Below are 16,149 nucleotides of genomic sequence, written 5' to 3'. Positions count from 1 at the left end.
TTGACTGATGTAATGTTGGCAGAAATGCCATGAGTAGTGATTTGGCTTGGCTTCTTATGCACATGGAATTTGAAATAAGAAAACTTTGTCTCAAGTATCTGATCTCTTCATCCTGAGTCCCAGAATGAGAAGCGCGTGAAGAAGATATGAACCCCAATGCAGCCTGAAATAGAGGTACCCAGATGCCACATAGACCTATAAGTGAGAAATAAATGTTTACAATTATAAGCCACATAAATTTGGGGGTTGTTTGTTATGCAGCATTATCATAGCAATAGCAAACTAATATACAAACAACTATCAATGCAATCCGTGGTGGTAGGTTTTGTAATATATATATAGTATACATCTACTCTCTCTCTCTCTCTGATTTTTTTTTTTGTGTGTGTGTGTGTAGTATACATTTACTCTCTCTGTCTCCATATATATCTCACAAGTTTAGGAAACCTGCCACTACAGATAGCATATATATACACATATATATGAGAAAAGGTTGTCAGTTGAAATTTCATACATGAAGAAGCTACTATGCTTTTTAGTTCGCCATGAATGGGCTTCTTACATTTCACTGCACAGAAAAATCATCTGGGATGGGATCTTATTAAAATGCATATTCTCCTTCAGGAGGTTGGAAGTGAGGCCTCAGATTCTGTGTTTCAAACAAGTTCCTAGGTGGTACTGATATTACTAATACTACTATACTCTGAATAGTGAAGCTACAGAGGACAGATAATGGTAACCACATGTAAGAAACAGCCGCAAACAGGGAAGACAGTCTGGAACAGTCTGCAACTAAGAATGGATATAACTTTGATTAAAATTTTATCTTTATCTTATAATGAAACAATTCACGTAAGAGACAGAAGAGTCAAAGGAAATGGGCCTTGCAAACAAATCAAATGACAGCTCTCATGTTAATGGTGAGTATAGATTCCCAGTTTTATACACACACACACACACACGCCTGTTAATGACTGGAACTAGAATTCCACTCAAACAGTGTGAATGTAGCACCCCAGGACATTCTTATGGACATATATACTGATAAACCTAGAATATTGCAGCATTCGCTTATGGAAAAATCTTACATATAAGTTCACTTTCTGAAATGTAGCTTTCTAACAGCAAACTTGTCTTTATTTCTCTATTTTCTCTTTTTGATACTTCAATTACTCTTCACTACAATCCATTAGATTATTTGTCTTAGTTGGCGTGGGCTGCCACAATAAAATACTACAGACTTGTTATCTTAAACAACAGAAACTTATTTCTCTCAGTTCTGGAGGATGAGAAGCTCAGGATCAAGATACTGGCATGGCCTGAGTTCTAGTGAGGGCTTCCTTCTGGACTGCAGATGGCCACCTTCTTACCAAGTCCTCACATTACACAGAGAGAGGAAGCTCTGGGGTTTTCTCCTCTTCTCATAAGGACACTAATCCTAGCATAGAGGCTCCACACTCATGACTTCATCTAAACCTAATTACTTCCCAAAGGCCCCACCTGCTAATACCATCACACGGGGGTTGGGGGTAGAGCTTCTACATATGAATTTTGGGAGGACACAAACATTCAGCCCATAACATTAGTACTTCTCAAATTTTTTCAGGTCATGGCTTACGTAGAAAAGGGTAGGGGTGCCTAGGTGGCTCAGGCAGATAAGCGTCTGACTCTTGGTTTTGGCTCAGGGTTGTGAGATCAAGCCCCACACTGAGTTTGAGTTTCAATCTCCCTCTCCCTCTGCCCCTCCCACTTATGCTCTTTCTTCCTCTCTAAAATAAGTAAATATTTTTTTTAAAAAAGAAAGAGTTGTATTGTCTTATTCACTGGGATAAACTAGGAGAGATTTGGAGCTTTAGAGGGGGCTCTGCTGGGCTATCTATAAGTAACCCTTTTGCTCCAGCTGTCACTAGGCCTCCTCGAGGAGATCCATACCCATTCCACATAAGTTGGCAAACTACAAACTGGATACAAGCACATGCTCTACAGAACACAAACAGCATCACCAATTACCATCACTGTTTCTGAGCCTCATTTTGGATCTTTCATAATTGAGCTGATATTTTCTGGAAAACAACACTAGTGTGGAAAGGGGTTTCCTAGGCAGTTGATCAATAACCACTACAGAAAAGATGACAGTATTTAGAAAATTATGCTGGAAGGCATAGTACAAAATCTAAATAAGGCCACTTTAGAAAACAGCAGATGAGATCGTTGACTTTTCTTGAAGAATATGTTTTTAAATTTTCATAACTTTGTATGTCTCCAGGTGTCACAATGGATGCTAAGAAAGTAAATGGGAATCACCCTTTCTCCCTGAGACCAACACTTGTTTTCTTTTCTTTTTTGGGATATATGTGCTGCCGAAGTGAGCACATCTTTTCTGGGATAAATTCACTAACAGTCAATAGCTTATCTTTCCAGAACAAAAGCTTAAAAATTTTTCTAAAATTAGGGAAGAAAATGTATATATATATTTTTTCTGCAGGAATATAGCTAACACCCAACATCAAGTCCTTTGGTACTTCCATGGGGATGAAATTGAGACGCTGTTTCCTGTAGTTTTCTTCAGCTTGGGTTTCTGAATAATAAGGAGGAGGCTTCTGGTGTTAGGGTGATCTTCTTGGTCACCAAACCCTGGAAATAGCTTTAAAATATCCATGGTCTTGGACACTGAGAGTCCGGAAGAGAGTTTGAAACTTTCCATCTTATTGTTATTTATGTTCTAGAGCCTCACTAATTTCTCTCACAGAAGATGGGGTCTTCCCTGGTGCTGATTATAGAGATATAGTGGATCTTACATTTCTGTCTAGAAAAGAGGCATCAACAAGACTTCACCATGTCTCATTCCAGACTGGATTAACATGATCATAGCAATAAATATCAAACTAAAACCAATCGGCTCCCACTTAACAAAGCATGTTAGAAAACACAAGTATATGAGTATAACTTTATTACAGGAACAGTATTGTGTTTGTTTTAATTTAATTTTTAAAAGAGTAAATCAAATACATATACTTCATAAATTTGTTATTCATAACAAATTTATTGTAACACATCTCACGCTTGATTGAAACCCACAAGACTTTCTTATTACCAACAATAAAAATCACTGGTATAAATCATGCGTTATTCACTCATCCAACAAACATTAATTGAGCACTTACTATGTGTCAAGACAGTGCTAGATACAAGAAACCACAGATGAATAAAACAACATCTCTCTTCAAGTGTTAACAACTATTGATGTGAGCAATTGGGCTTCTACTGGGTTTCGGAAAACAGGCTACTAATGGGCAATAATACACTGGAGGTAGTAGAGAGCAGAGAAGAAGGTGCTGTGATCTAATTAAAACAAACAAACAAACAAATAATAAATCTGAAAACCTATCTCATTTTGGGTTCCTTCCAAAGAAGAGTCTGCAACAAGAACCTGGGTACTGGTTTTACTTTGAAAGGTGATCTCAGGGCAGCCCCCGGTGGTGCAGCGGTTTGGCGCCGCCTGCAGCCTGGGGCGTGATCCTGGAGACTCGGGATTGAGTCCCCACATCGGGCTCCCCGCATGGAGCCTGCTTCTCCCTCTGTGTCTCTGCCTCTTTCTCTCTGTGTCTATGAATAAATAAATAAAATCTTAAAAAAAAAAAAAGGTGATCTCAGAAGGCAAGCGTGAAGAGCATTGAGTCAGAGCAGAGGACAAGGCAGTGATGAAAATGTGTAGAAGGGGCCACCAGAGTATTAACTGGAGCACAATTCAACCAGCATCTCTGAGACTTGTGCACAATGTCTCCAGCGGTATAGTCTGAAGGAAACAGAGGCTGGAACATGAATTCTCCAGTTCTGTTCCTCCAATGGTTGAGAGGCTCTACGGCCTTAAGCAGCCAACCTTCCCTTTCCCTATCTGATGTAGATTTATTGAGCACCCCCTGGCCATGGAAAAGGTCCTGGGAAAAGCACTCCTGAGGTGGGGGTCTGGGCCAACACAGAATTGCTTCAAGCGGAGCTGAAATCAGAGGTGAGCTGAGGGGCTAAGTGTCAGACACGTCTGCTAGAGTAGCCTACAAAGACTTCTGGGGAGTGGGGCGTAATATACTGCAGTCTGATCCAGCAGCCCCTAAAGGATGGTCTGGGGAAGGTTATAATGACATCTTTTTCCTAATTATATTCCGCATAAAGTGTTTCTGACTCTTGTAAGAAGTCAAACTTTGCGACAGTAAATCCTGACACCGCTCGGGTAAGAAACAGAGAAAATGATTTGCTAATCGGCTTACCTGATTCTCTGGCTAGGATGTCAAGATTGGACTCAGCAGTTCTTGTGAAACCCCTGACACTCATTCACCAATTATCCCCTAGAAGTTGATATGTATCGATCTCCCTGTGTTTCAGGGAAGAATTCTTTGAACTGCTCTAAGGAGCTTTTCCAAAAACGATGATACATTTTTGCATCATTTTGTCATGATGGGGCCCTACTGAAAAATTTCCTGACATTTCTCAATTCATGGCAGTAATATCTACGTTGTTGTATCTGGCTTGCATTTTGTTTTGTTTTGTTTTGTATTAAAGCAGAAGAGAAGTGGGTAAAGGTTAAAAACTGCACCTAAATGTATTAAGCTTGAAGGCTGCGAACATAAACGAGAAGGTTTACAGGAAGTTATTCAGACCTTTAAGCTTCTATAAACATTTCATCATTGCTGACAAGATCCACTTTAGGTAACCCTGCGCAAGCAGTTCCTGTGGTGCCGTAAGGGTGAAGGTGAATTTATTTTGCAATTTGCCAAGCAGTGTAGGAATTTTCTGGAGAATTTTGGTTTGGGGGCCTAGAGCGTAAGGCTAAACAGTAGATACTTCTGTGGTTGCAAGAGAAGAACTGATAGACCCCCTCGTTCTGCTATTATAATGTATGGAGGAAAGCACTGGATTCCCAATCCCTAGGAAAGGTGCCGGTGGTAGTATGAACGTACATGAACACAGGCGGCTTCCCTCTGACAAGGAGTGGGCGAGTCTTTAAAATAAAGTTCTGAAAGAAAAAAAAGGAAAAGCTCCAGGGACCATTTAGGCTCCGTCAGTGAGTTCCATCCCGAGACATCACAGCCAGTTGCACAGAAACCAAACGTCAATATTTACAAAGCCCTTTCCATCTTATGTCCTGCTTCCTTTTCCTTTCTTGCCTTTTCTTCTCCCTTTTCTTTCCTTGCCATCCCTTGATCCTCTGCGTCCCTTTCTCCCAGGTGCCCTCACGTCCCCCAGCCCCACCATTTGTGTTCATCCTGAGAAAGAGGCTTCGGTGATGGAAAGGACAGGGCTTCAGACAAAGCCACCGCTCCGGCCGGGGGGCTGTGACCCGGCCAAGCCCGAGGAGGGGCGCTCGGCCCTCTCAGGCTCTTCACCCCACAGGCCATTAGGCTTCCAAGGCTTGATGGCTGTCTGGAGCCTCGTGATTTCAAAGCTTTCAGGGCCTGACAAGGACTTGCTAATTTCAAACTTTCTAACCAATTACAATCACAAAGAACGCAGGACAATAATCAGCAAAATGAAACTGCTGGGGTGAAGCCGCCCTCGCAGGTTTCGCTCTTGTGGCTCCACACGTCGTGCAGCTGGGACTGGGTTTCAACAAGTAAATAAAAATACATTATGAAATAAAAACATGCACAATGGGTCCCTCTTGCTGTCTTGTTCCCGGTAGTCGGGTCTGGAGGAACCCTGTCCTGCGTGTAGCCCATTAATTTCTGATGGTGTTAATTAAAAACTTTTGATGCTGCCTTTGAATGGAAAATACCTCAAACAGTGTTTCCTTTATTGAAACACCAAGTTCCAAGACTTGGATTATTAGGTTAAGCTCTGTCACAGCAGTGAGACCAACATAAATGCTTTTCATACCATCTGACTAGTTCTACTACTACTAATTAATAATAATAAATGAAAAGAAAGAAGAGAAACTGTTTAGGTTGAAACTCCCTTATTTCAATCCTTTTTTTTCCCCCGAACTAAATTGAAAATCCGGGTCCCTGAATGTAGAACATATGATATTTTAAAAATCTTTTTTTCAAATCCTTACAGAACATTCAAATCACCCAATGTTCCAGGACCTGAATTTTTTATATTTTAAAATGGGGAAAGCTGCTTAAAATAAGTGAATCAGCTGCTAAGTGATTTCTCTCTGTCTCTTCCCCTACTCTCTTTCGAGAGGCTGAAAAAAAATGCTTAAAATGGTATATGCAATTGATATGTGCTGCTTAAGAAGCTTAATATAATTACTGAGGACTCAGACTTTCTATTTAAAACGGAGATAGGCTGGGGCAAGAGAAACTCTGAGTTGTAAGTATTCATCCCTCGTGAGGTGTGGAAAATGTTTCCAGACGTTTAGTCCACCGAGCGAGGTAAGGGGCGCGAGGCAGTTATGCACACGGCTCTCCCCGCTCCTGGAAACCTAGGGAAACCGAGGAAATCCTGACAGCAACGTAAGGAGCCAGTGTGACAGATGCCGTGCAGGAAGCCAGCAAATAAAAATGCATCCCTGCAATCCAACGCTTTTGTGAAGTGCTAAGCAAACCACCAAAACATCCTGATTGGTTTCTAAGACTCTCCTCCAATTTGATTTTTTAACCATTCCTCCCTCCCGTACAGGCGCCTGGAGCCCGGACGCCCAGTTGGAGACGCCCCACAAATGTCTTTTCACCGACGCTCTCTTCTCTCTCGGGCTCTCCTGGACTTCACTTTCTCTCCCATTTCTCCTCTCCCAATCTGTTTATTCATGCTGTCTGCAACATCAGCTGAGTCCTGGAGGGACGACAAAACTTTCCTTTTCTACCCTGAAGGTCTTCATCGGTCTTATTCTTGTTTTGATCTACTATCCCTAAAGTGGATGAAGTTCTGCATAAAGGCGAAGCGTTTTGGCAAATCTCCTTTCTTTCCCTCCCTAACCGCAGGCTGCATTGGCCTCACCCTCTTGCAACAGTTTGCAGAACTGCACCCCAACCGCCACCACCTCCACCCGTCCCCGCCTGATGTGACACGATGGTGATCCTTCAACAACATCAACGACATCAACACCGACGAGGGGCAACCCTCCCTGGAAGGCACGCGAGGAGAACAGTCGGAGCGACGGAAAGAACTAGAACACCCAAAAGGGACGTAGGCCTGAGCAAACCACAGCATGAGTCTATCTGTTCACAAAATTTATGAATTTTCCCAAGTAAATTGACAGGCGATATTGTCTACAAAGGACTAGTAAATGTAAATTAACTAACAGATCTGTAGCAAATGAGTGCATTTAAAGATGATTTCCAGCTGAAATGATTTTTCTTCCGAGAGACCAAGTTTTTGTTAAACTTAATCCTACTCTCTTCCCTCTCCAGCAGCAGAAACATCTGGTCGGTTTTAGATTCCCCTTGGATTTCCAACTTCAAAGGGAATTATAAAGAATAACAAATTCATGTACCGGCACTAAAAAAAAAAAAATGAGAGCAGCAGGAGAGAATGGTAAAATTGTCCTTATTTGACTGCTAGTGACAGGCGCCACAGGCAGAACCATAAGAAAAGACAAAGGCAAGATCACCGGGTGACAACCAGAGTTTCTTGAAGGGACAGGATCTTTGGCTACATGCAAATATACACAGGGCTCTTTGCAATCTATAAGGAGATTTCTCCTTGCTTAAATAAAGAAAACAATGAAAGGAGTTAGAAGGCGAGAGAGAGAGAGAGGAAGGAAGGAAGGAAGGAAGGAAGGAAGGAAGGACGGACGTTAGTTAGTTAGTTCACATTTACCTGTCACATAAGAAGCGTCACCAAAAGTTTGTTCAAAGAATCTTAGGACTCAGACTCTGGGTTTTGTGTTTGATCTACAGAAAACTCTGAGTTCTGATTCTACCAAGGGCCAGATAAGCCATCTCAGAAGTAACTCAGGCTCCTAAGAATACCTTAGAACTGTAATATCCTCCTAAAAGATTAGACCTCTGAGAGTCTCTTCCTTGTTCTGGATCTTTATCAAAGGATGGCCAGAAATCAAAGTCCTCCAGGAGTGGACAAACAGGGTTTGAATGAACTATTGATATTTGCAATTGTGCCCAGTTATGCTTGACATCACTTTATACAACTGGATCTATCTTTCTCCTCTGTCATTTACCTAGGAAAACTGAAATATACTTCTTGGAGTGCAGGTCTTGATATAATCAAATACAAAATAAGAACAGTTAGAAGTCCAATTTTGCCATTATAATTAGCTCTTATAAACAGCCTCTCCTCTTTCTTGTTTCATGTACAATGTGTACAGCAATAACAATAAAAATAAGATGTGATTAACCAATCACCTTGTTCATGGACAGAGAAAGAGTTAAGGGCTAAATGTCTTTAAATAATTAATTATAAAAGTCTTTAAATTTTTATTTATTTATGATAGTCACACAGAGAGAGAGAGAGAGGCAGAGACACAGGCAGAGGGAGAAGCAGGCTCCATGCACCGGGAGCCTGACGTGGGATTCGATCCCGGGTCTCCAGGATCACGCCCTGGGCCAAAGGCAGGCGCCAAACCGCTGCGCCACCCAGGGGTCCCTAATTATAAAAGTCTTTAAACTTAGTGTTCAAAGGTTACAGATCCCCACACCACAAATACATTAGGTTGATTCACAGAGTGGCCATCAAAAACCAGAAAGCAAATTACTTTTGACCAAAAAGTATATATCAACAGCATGTTAATATTTCAGAGTAGGATAGAACAAACAACCAATTCTCTGTGGACCTTAGCATGGTTTGCAGATGGAGCAGTCCTCCAAAGAGAAGACCATCTCCAAAGTATGTTGTCTATATCACAGGCTTTGAGTAATCTCTAATGAAGGAAGAAAAAGTTAAGACTTCTCTTCAGCATTTCCAATGTAAAAAAGAAGGACTGAGCTGGCTGCAAAAGCGTCTTGAATATCTGGCTTGAATGAGGTTTTCAATCTCCCCTCAACACTCTAGGTAAAGGCAGGATCACCCAAGTGATCTATCTCACTATGAGAATGCCGTAACTCCTATTCTGATGCTAATTGCATATGATGATGATGTATTACACATCCAAAAAAGTTTACCCAGAATATCTGCCAACTTTTTGAAACATGGATCTGATGATATGAATAAACCATTTTTTTCTTTTGCAACTACCTGTGTCTTCGGTCTAAAATGAAAACCCTGGCTTGATGCAAGCATTTACAAAGGATTCCCTGTCCTGTATAAGCAGAATCATTCAATGATGATTACCCAGGGAGGAGGAAGTAGAGGGTATGGACTACTACTTTATTCCAAGAAATGCTGTTTTATAGCTTGAGGATACATATGGTCACAAATATCAACAATTGAACAGACACCAGACCCAAAGGCAGAGCATAAGGAAACCCCACACACATATACCAAGAAGCAAACACTATCATTAATAATAATAATTATTATTATAGCTATTATCGGGATGAGGTATGATGGTTCACTTGGGTATAATGTGTAATACATTAGCTAGAAAGAACCAAGGGTAAACTTATTCTTATCTTTAAAAGGCAGTTTGTATTCTGGTTTATACGACATGAGCTACATAATTAACACATATAAGAAAAGAATTCAGGAAAAGGTGAAGACTTATGCCTTTATTTCAGTTATTGAATTGTTAATATCAATCTTGAAAATAATGATGAAAAGGTTAGCTGTTTTAAAATATGGGTGTTTTGGGCTATGGTAAAATATCCTCGCAGCTTTAAAACAGTGGCTCATCCCCACCTATCTTTCCTTGGAATGCCTGGCTCAGTGCAGAGCCATCAGATCCTTTCCTGACTTCTGAGGACATTTTAATGGTGGTAATGCCATACCAGGGTAAGAGAGAAATCGAGAGGACCAGAAGACTGAGAGGGACAAAATGAAATGGAAAGAAAAAAGTTTGTATTGTTTACACCATCCAGTCTGGCAAATTTTACAGATGCTTTCTGTTTGCTTGGGATAGTTTATTGCCGATGTTATTTCTTTTCTTCTTCTTCTTCTTTTTTTTTTTCTCCACATGCTTTCCTCTACCAACTTTGGTTGAAAATACTTTGTATGTGTCCCTACTGTAAGCCCTCATATTTTTGTAGAGATTTAGTGTGGTGGAGAAGCACTTTTTTTTTTCTTCCCCAAGGGTTAGGCACATCAATATTCCAGCTACTCACTTTCGAGGCCAATGGAAAATGTGCTCCTAAGATTAAATAGACCTGAGTAACACATAAATCCAGTTTATACTGATGCAGTATGTTACACAGTTACTCACACCCTGAATTTCTGATGAGTGGAATACACCTTTTGGACAACACACTGCTACTGAACCATCACTGACTACAATTCAAAGACAGCGAGGCAGGACTAAACTCTTAACTATAGGTTCTCTACAGAGAGCCTAATTTTGCACAGAGCCCTCCTCATCTGTGGAGCTCTGTATGCAAAGGATCTGGTCTAGCCACAGAAAATTAGGTTCTTTAAATATTCTTAGAGTAAACTAAAGAAATATATGCAAGCACACAGGGAGTGCCCTTTGTTCTACAATACACCGTCTCCTTTGACCCTCACTTCCCTAAACAGTGCTTTTCTTTTTTTAATTATTCAGACTGTTAATATATAATTTCTCCCTTTTCAGACTTCATAAGTGCCCCTTTAGGAAGCAACCTTTCCTTTCTGCCAATAAATCTTTAAAAAACGATGCTTTTAAATCCAGTGTTATATTTGGTTTAAGTAGGTTGGCCATGTTTATCCACTATGGGTTGGCTGCAGCCACACCGGACTTCTATAGTAGTCAGAGCACTATGTTTTCCTTTCACCTCAGATACACAATTGCATATAACACAACATATATCCCATATTAAGTCTAACTAAAGCTATGTAGAACTAGCAGCAAATTATCATTCTAAGTTTGGGTCAGTAAAAATATTCCTACTCCCCAAAAAGGTTCCCCTAAGAAACCTAGCCATATCTGTGAAATGTCCCTCGAGTCAACCAAATTGCCCTTTGGGTAACACATGTACCTAAGAATATTATGAAACACTCTGACAGGATTTTATGATCAATCGTTACATTTTAGGAAATATAATGGCAGTATACTCAGAAGAAAAATAATCCTCTATACAAGGATTAGAACTCTTTATCTAAGTGTTTATAGCGTTAACATGCGAAAAAGTCCTTATGGGCCTGAAATATTGATGGACTAAATGCTGTGATGTTTGGGGTTTGCTTCAAAATACTATGGTAGTAACATGGGAAAATGATAGACCATGAGCTCATCACTGTAAAAGCCCAGGGATGCGTACATGAGAGTTCACTGTAATATGTCTACTTTCATCTATTTGGAAGTTTTCATAATAAAAAATTCAAAAATATATACTGATGGAACTTGCATCCCTTTACTCATTATTGATTGATTAATTTATTCTTTATAGGCAAGATATTGTGGGAATGTCAAAAGTGAAACAAAACAAAACAAAACTCCCCCAAATGCTCTTGTTGCACATTTAGATTAAATAAGCTATTCCTTCCTCTTCAGGAATCATATATATTTATGTAAAATGACATTCATAAGAACCATGTAATTACATGTAAAATTCTTAGGTTAAGTTTTGAAAGCAGGACACAAAATTATATACAAAGTATGTTGGGATCCTTGGGTGGCGCAGCGGTTTGGCGCCTGCCTTTGGCCCAGGGTGCGATCCTGGAGACCTGGGATCGAATCCCACATCAGGCTCCCGGTGCATGGAGCCTGCTTCTCCCTCTGCCTATGTCTCTGCCTCTCTCTCTCTTTCTGTGACTATCATAAATAAATAAAAAAGAAAAAAAAAAAGAAAAAAAAACAAAGTATGTTTACGACATGTTTAAAAAAATATATCCTCAGGGGAAAATGAGAGTAAAGAAATACATCAAATAGTTATTAATGATTGGATTTAAATTATAGAAATAATTACTTGTATTTTTCTTCATTTTACTCCTATGTGTTTTTCCAAATTATTTTTAATGAGCATGTATCATTTTAAAATGAAAATAAATTTTTATTCATTAGTGGATAAGATGTGCTCTCCTTTCCCGAGGAGCTTTTCACTAAAACAGAGAAACTGCAAACACACAGCTTTGCCCGGATACTTTAAATCTTCATACCTAGAAGTGAAATACACCCACAGGAAAAGAAACGTCAATACAGATTTTATCTGATCATAGAAACATAAAGAGCTTTCTGTGTGTTGGACAGAAACAGGGGAGGAACCGGCTTCTCTGCAAGCCAGAAAGAGTGAAATTCAGGCCATTTTGTGGCGAGATCCTTTTGCGATGAAAGCAATGGGAGCAACAAATTAAAGTTACAAGTAAGCCTGTCCCTTGAGTCCTGATGCTCACACTGATAGGAGTTTCTTTTTTGTCAGTGTAACAGAGAAAGCACGGGAGTGGGAGTTGGGTGGTGGGAGTAGTTACAATCCTTAAGGCTTGGGGCCTTCATTGGTGAGATGGATATGGTCAAAGAGACAGAGGTGGATGCGAGACACAACTAGAAACAAAAATACAGCGACAACTATGGATTATGTGCAATGGATGTGGAAAGTCCCTGTTAGAAAAGTATCTTTATCACCCCAAGGGGTTATTTTCCTCATTTTATGCACATTCATATAAAGTGAAGTCAAGAGTGTAACTTTTAAAGGTTTGGATGAATATGATGTTCATGACTAAAATAGGCCTGGCTGGAGCCAGGCGTAACATCATCAGATGCCAGGCAAGTCACCCCCTCCGGTCCTCCTCCCTCTCCAGTATTTCAATGCCGGCCAACCTCTAGCAAACTCAGCTCTTTTAGACTCTTTCTGACTCAATGATGCTCTACGAATATACCCGTAGTACTGACCTGCACTCTCCTCCCAGCCACCGAAATCTCAAGAATTCTAGAAGGCCACAATACCAACCTTTCTGAAACTTCAATTTCCACTAAAAGACACGTAGACCTCAAAGCTTTCAAAGCTAGACTCACTCGCAGCTCTGGGTTGGTCCTTTTAGCTTGAAAAAGAGGTGGCTATCTACATTCATGCTCCTAAAGGACATTTTCCCCTTCCATTTGTGGGTACACAAGAGCAATACCATCTGATTTCAAGATTGATTCAACTGAAGCAAATGCATTTCAAAATTTTAGCATATCGTAGAATAATAAGTAGTTCCAAGCATCACAAAATGTGTTTGGAAGGTTCTGTGTTTGTTTGTTTAATGCCAAAGCATCCGATGTTCCACATGGGCAACATCAGTTTCCAACTTCACCACATCATCCTCTCTGTCCATTCAGGCACCTCCTTCGGAAATATATATCTCCGCAGAGTCTGCCAACCAAGTCCTTTGAATACTTCCACCTCTGCATGGCAAAATCATCACGAAATGTTTGTTGAAATCTGTGATCACAGGTTCTCTGGATCATGTTTCTAATGATTCTAAATGATGGTATTCCAAGCGAACAAATTGGATATAAAATATGTACCGTTCATCAACGTCAAAATACGTTCTATTCAAATTTAATACTTGAGGTGGTGAACACACCACAGCCTTTAGGTTGAATTCTTTCAGAGACTGGGAGAAACACACTCGACTTCTTGGCACCTCGATATCTAGGCTGCCATTTAGGGATAATGAAAGTTACTTACCGGACAGCAAAGTTGTGAGGAATATCCAGTTAGTGATGGTGAAACATTCTGAAATGAAAAGAATATCGTAAATGCTGGGCATTTGACAAATGCATGTCAACACAGTGATCATGGAAAATAACTCATTTGCTTGTCACCTTGGGACACTGACTCAGTGATAGCATATGGAGAGTAAAGGAGCCTTCTTTTGGGGAAGGAACATTCTAGTGTGCCCTGGGAAAGTGGCTTGTGCTGCTGTCTGCATGTTCAGCTTTAAGGGCTCGAACCAGTTGCAACCAGTTGTGAATGACTTGCTGCCCATTTCTGCAATTCACTGTAACTTGTATTGGGAAAGTTATGTTTTATGGTTAATTATCCATGGTCTGTTTGAAAAAATAAATCAAACCATTGTGAACCACCAGGATTTGCAGCTCCATTTGAACTTTACTGTACTTTTGATTAAACATTTTGTAAATAAAAACAAACTGGTTTCTTCTTGTTTTTAGTTGTTTGTTACTTGTGTTCTGGGTATAAATATTGTGGCAATGGTGGGAGAACAAGTTATGGATTATTTACCCCTGGTTTCATGAGTTGTGAGTTACTGGCCTTATTCTCCTTCATGAGTATAAATAAATGTATAGTATTATATTCCAAGTCCTCTAAGACAAATGGAACGAGTGAACTGAAACCTTTTAAAACCAAAACCTTTTATGCTAAGTCACAGAGCAACAAAACAAACCCCAAATTAACATTTAAAAAGCTTCTACTGTGGAGCAACAAAATCCCCCAATATTATATAATCTGCATTTTAAAAACTGCTTGCCTAACGAGCAGCAGTCTATCAATAATTCCACACACTTGTCTTTTCACTGCTTTTATAATTTAGAAGCCCTAGATGGTTTACCAGAGATTACCTCCCACCCCCAATATAACCACCAGGATGCAGCCTTCAAAATAACCAGCATAACTAACTGAAGTCAAAACTGATTTAGAAAGATCTGGAATTATTGTGACTAAAAGTAATGAAACTCTATGTAAAGGAAGAACTTTACATAAATTTGTCTAGAGTCACCATCCTAACATTTATATAAATAAAAGAAGTTTGAAATGCAATTGTCCAGGGAAAATGAGAAAAGCCAGGATTCAAAGGACCCTGTGGCAGCCCAGTGCGAGAGGAATGTGTTTGAGACCTAGAATCCTAAGTTCCTAACACATTTGCATATGAAACTTAATGAGGACCACCACAGTAGCTTGCAAAAATTATGTTTTTTAAATGATCCACTGTTCTATGCAGCACTGATCACTGAAAGGGGCCTCTAGGAAACATAAAATTGCCTTCTGCGATTTGCAACTTTTATAAAGACAGAGACAGGATAATAAGGGCTTTCTTCTAGGATGGGGTGATCTGTCCATTGCTGCGACTTGAAGAGCACTGCATCCGATTTCATCTCTCCCCTTTATTCCTCTCACGGCTTACTGCTCACCTGTGTAAGCACTGTGAGGGAATGGCCATAGAAGGTCCCTCACCAGCTCACAAAAACATGGTAAAATATTTATGAAGGGGCTACTATATGCCAGGCACAACTAGAGCAATCCTCCTTGGAAAGGTAAGTCAGTGGCTCAAGTTCTCCTTGTAACATTTAAAAATATCTATTACTACTGCCAACAGGGAGGAGAAGCTAGGTTGAAAGTGTTATGAAGGACTTCTGAAAAATTAGAAACTGTTTCAAACTCTCCCTAGCTTCTTGTATGCTCTGGGAAGAGAAAGTTCCGGCTACGGGCCCTTCTAAGCCTGGATCCCATATCACCAAAGAAAAGCTAGAAGCAGCCTATATGTTTCCAGGGCCCTGGCTGCAACTGAAAATGAGGGCTGACCAGAATCAGTTGGCAGTCGTTGGACACTGAAAGGTCACTTCTGCCCTAAGTATGGTTCAGAGAATATAAAAACCCACCGAAAATGGAAGCTATTTTGAGAAACAGGCAGGAAAAAAAAAGATATTTTACTTAAAGACATTTTCCTTTTTTTTTTTTTATAATACACTCCTCTATTTTTGAAAACCAAGAAAACACTCATCTGTAGAGTTCTGAGTTTTCTTTTAAATCCAGGCAACCCATTTAAAAATCATGATATGCAAAATGACTCCCCGTATAAGGAACTACACACCAAAAGTAAGTGCTTGGTGGCAGATGAATGATCATGTTCAAATTCTATTATAAAGTATAGAATTCTACACGATGCAGGTATATACATACAGAATTTCAGCCATGACACCTGGAGAGAAACACTTAGAAAATGTATACACAGGAATATGATTTCCTGGTGAAAGACTTGAGTATTATGACCAACTTCCATTATTTTTCCACAAACAAATCTACCTCAGCTATAGGTTCTTTTAAGAGAAAAAAAAAACCAAACAAACCAGGAGACATACTTACAAATTACACACACACACACACACACACACATATATATATATATATGTATTAGCTTGCTCATTACTCTCTAAGACAACTAAAGATGCCCCCACGTCATCACAGA

At 39.9% G+C, this 16,149-nt stretch overlaps 1 protein-coding gene across 33 annotated transcripts in view; it reads right to left on the bottom strand.

Moving 5' to 3' along the window:
* The window catches only part of ZBTB20 (zinc finger and BTB domain containing 20), a 781,647-nt gene that overhangs the window by 357,096 nt on the left and 408,402 nt on the right, over positions 1–16,149 (bottom strand). For all 33 annotated transcript variants that reach the window (XM_077884681.1, XM_077884673.1, XM_077884670.1 and 30 more), the window contains one exon: positions 13,632–13,679. The gene's annotated coding sequence lies outside the window, so the exon portion shown is untranslated. The remainder of the gene's footprint in view (positions 1–13,631; positions 13,680–16,149) is intronic.

This window comes from Canis aureus, chromosome 35 (genome assembly GCF_053574225.1).
Source record: "Canis aureus isolate CA01 chromosome 35, VMU_Caureus_v.1.0, whole genome shotgun sequence".
NCBI lineage: Eukaryota > Metazoa > Chordata > Mammalia > Carnivora > Canidae > Canis > Canis aureus.
The sequence above is the reverse complement of the archived record's forward strand: the minus strand, read 5'-3'. Positions and strand labels throughout refer to the sequence as shown.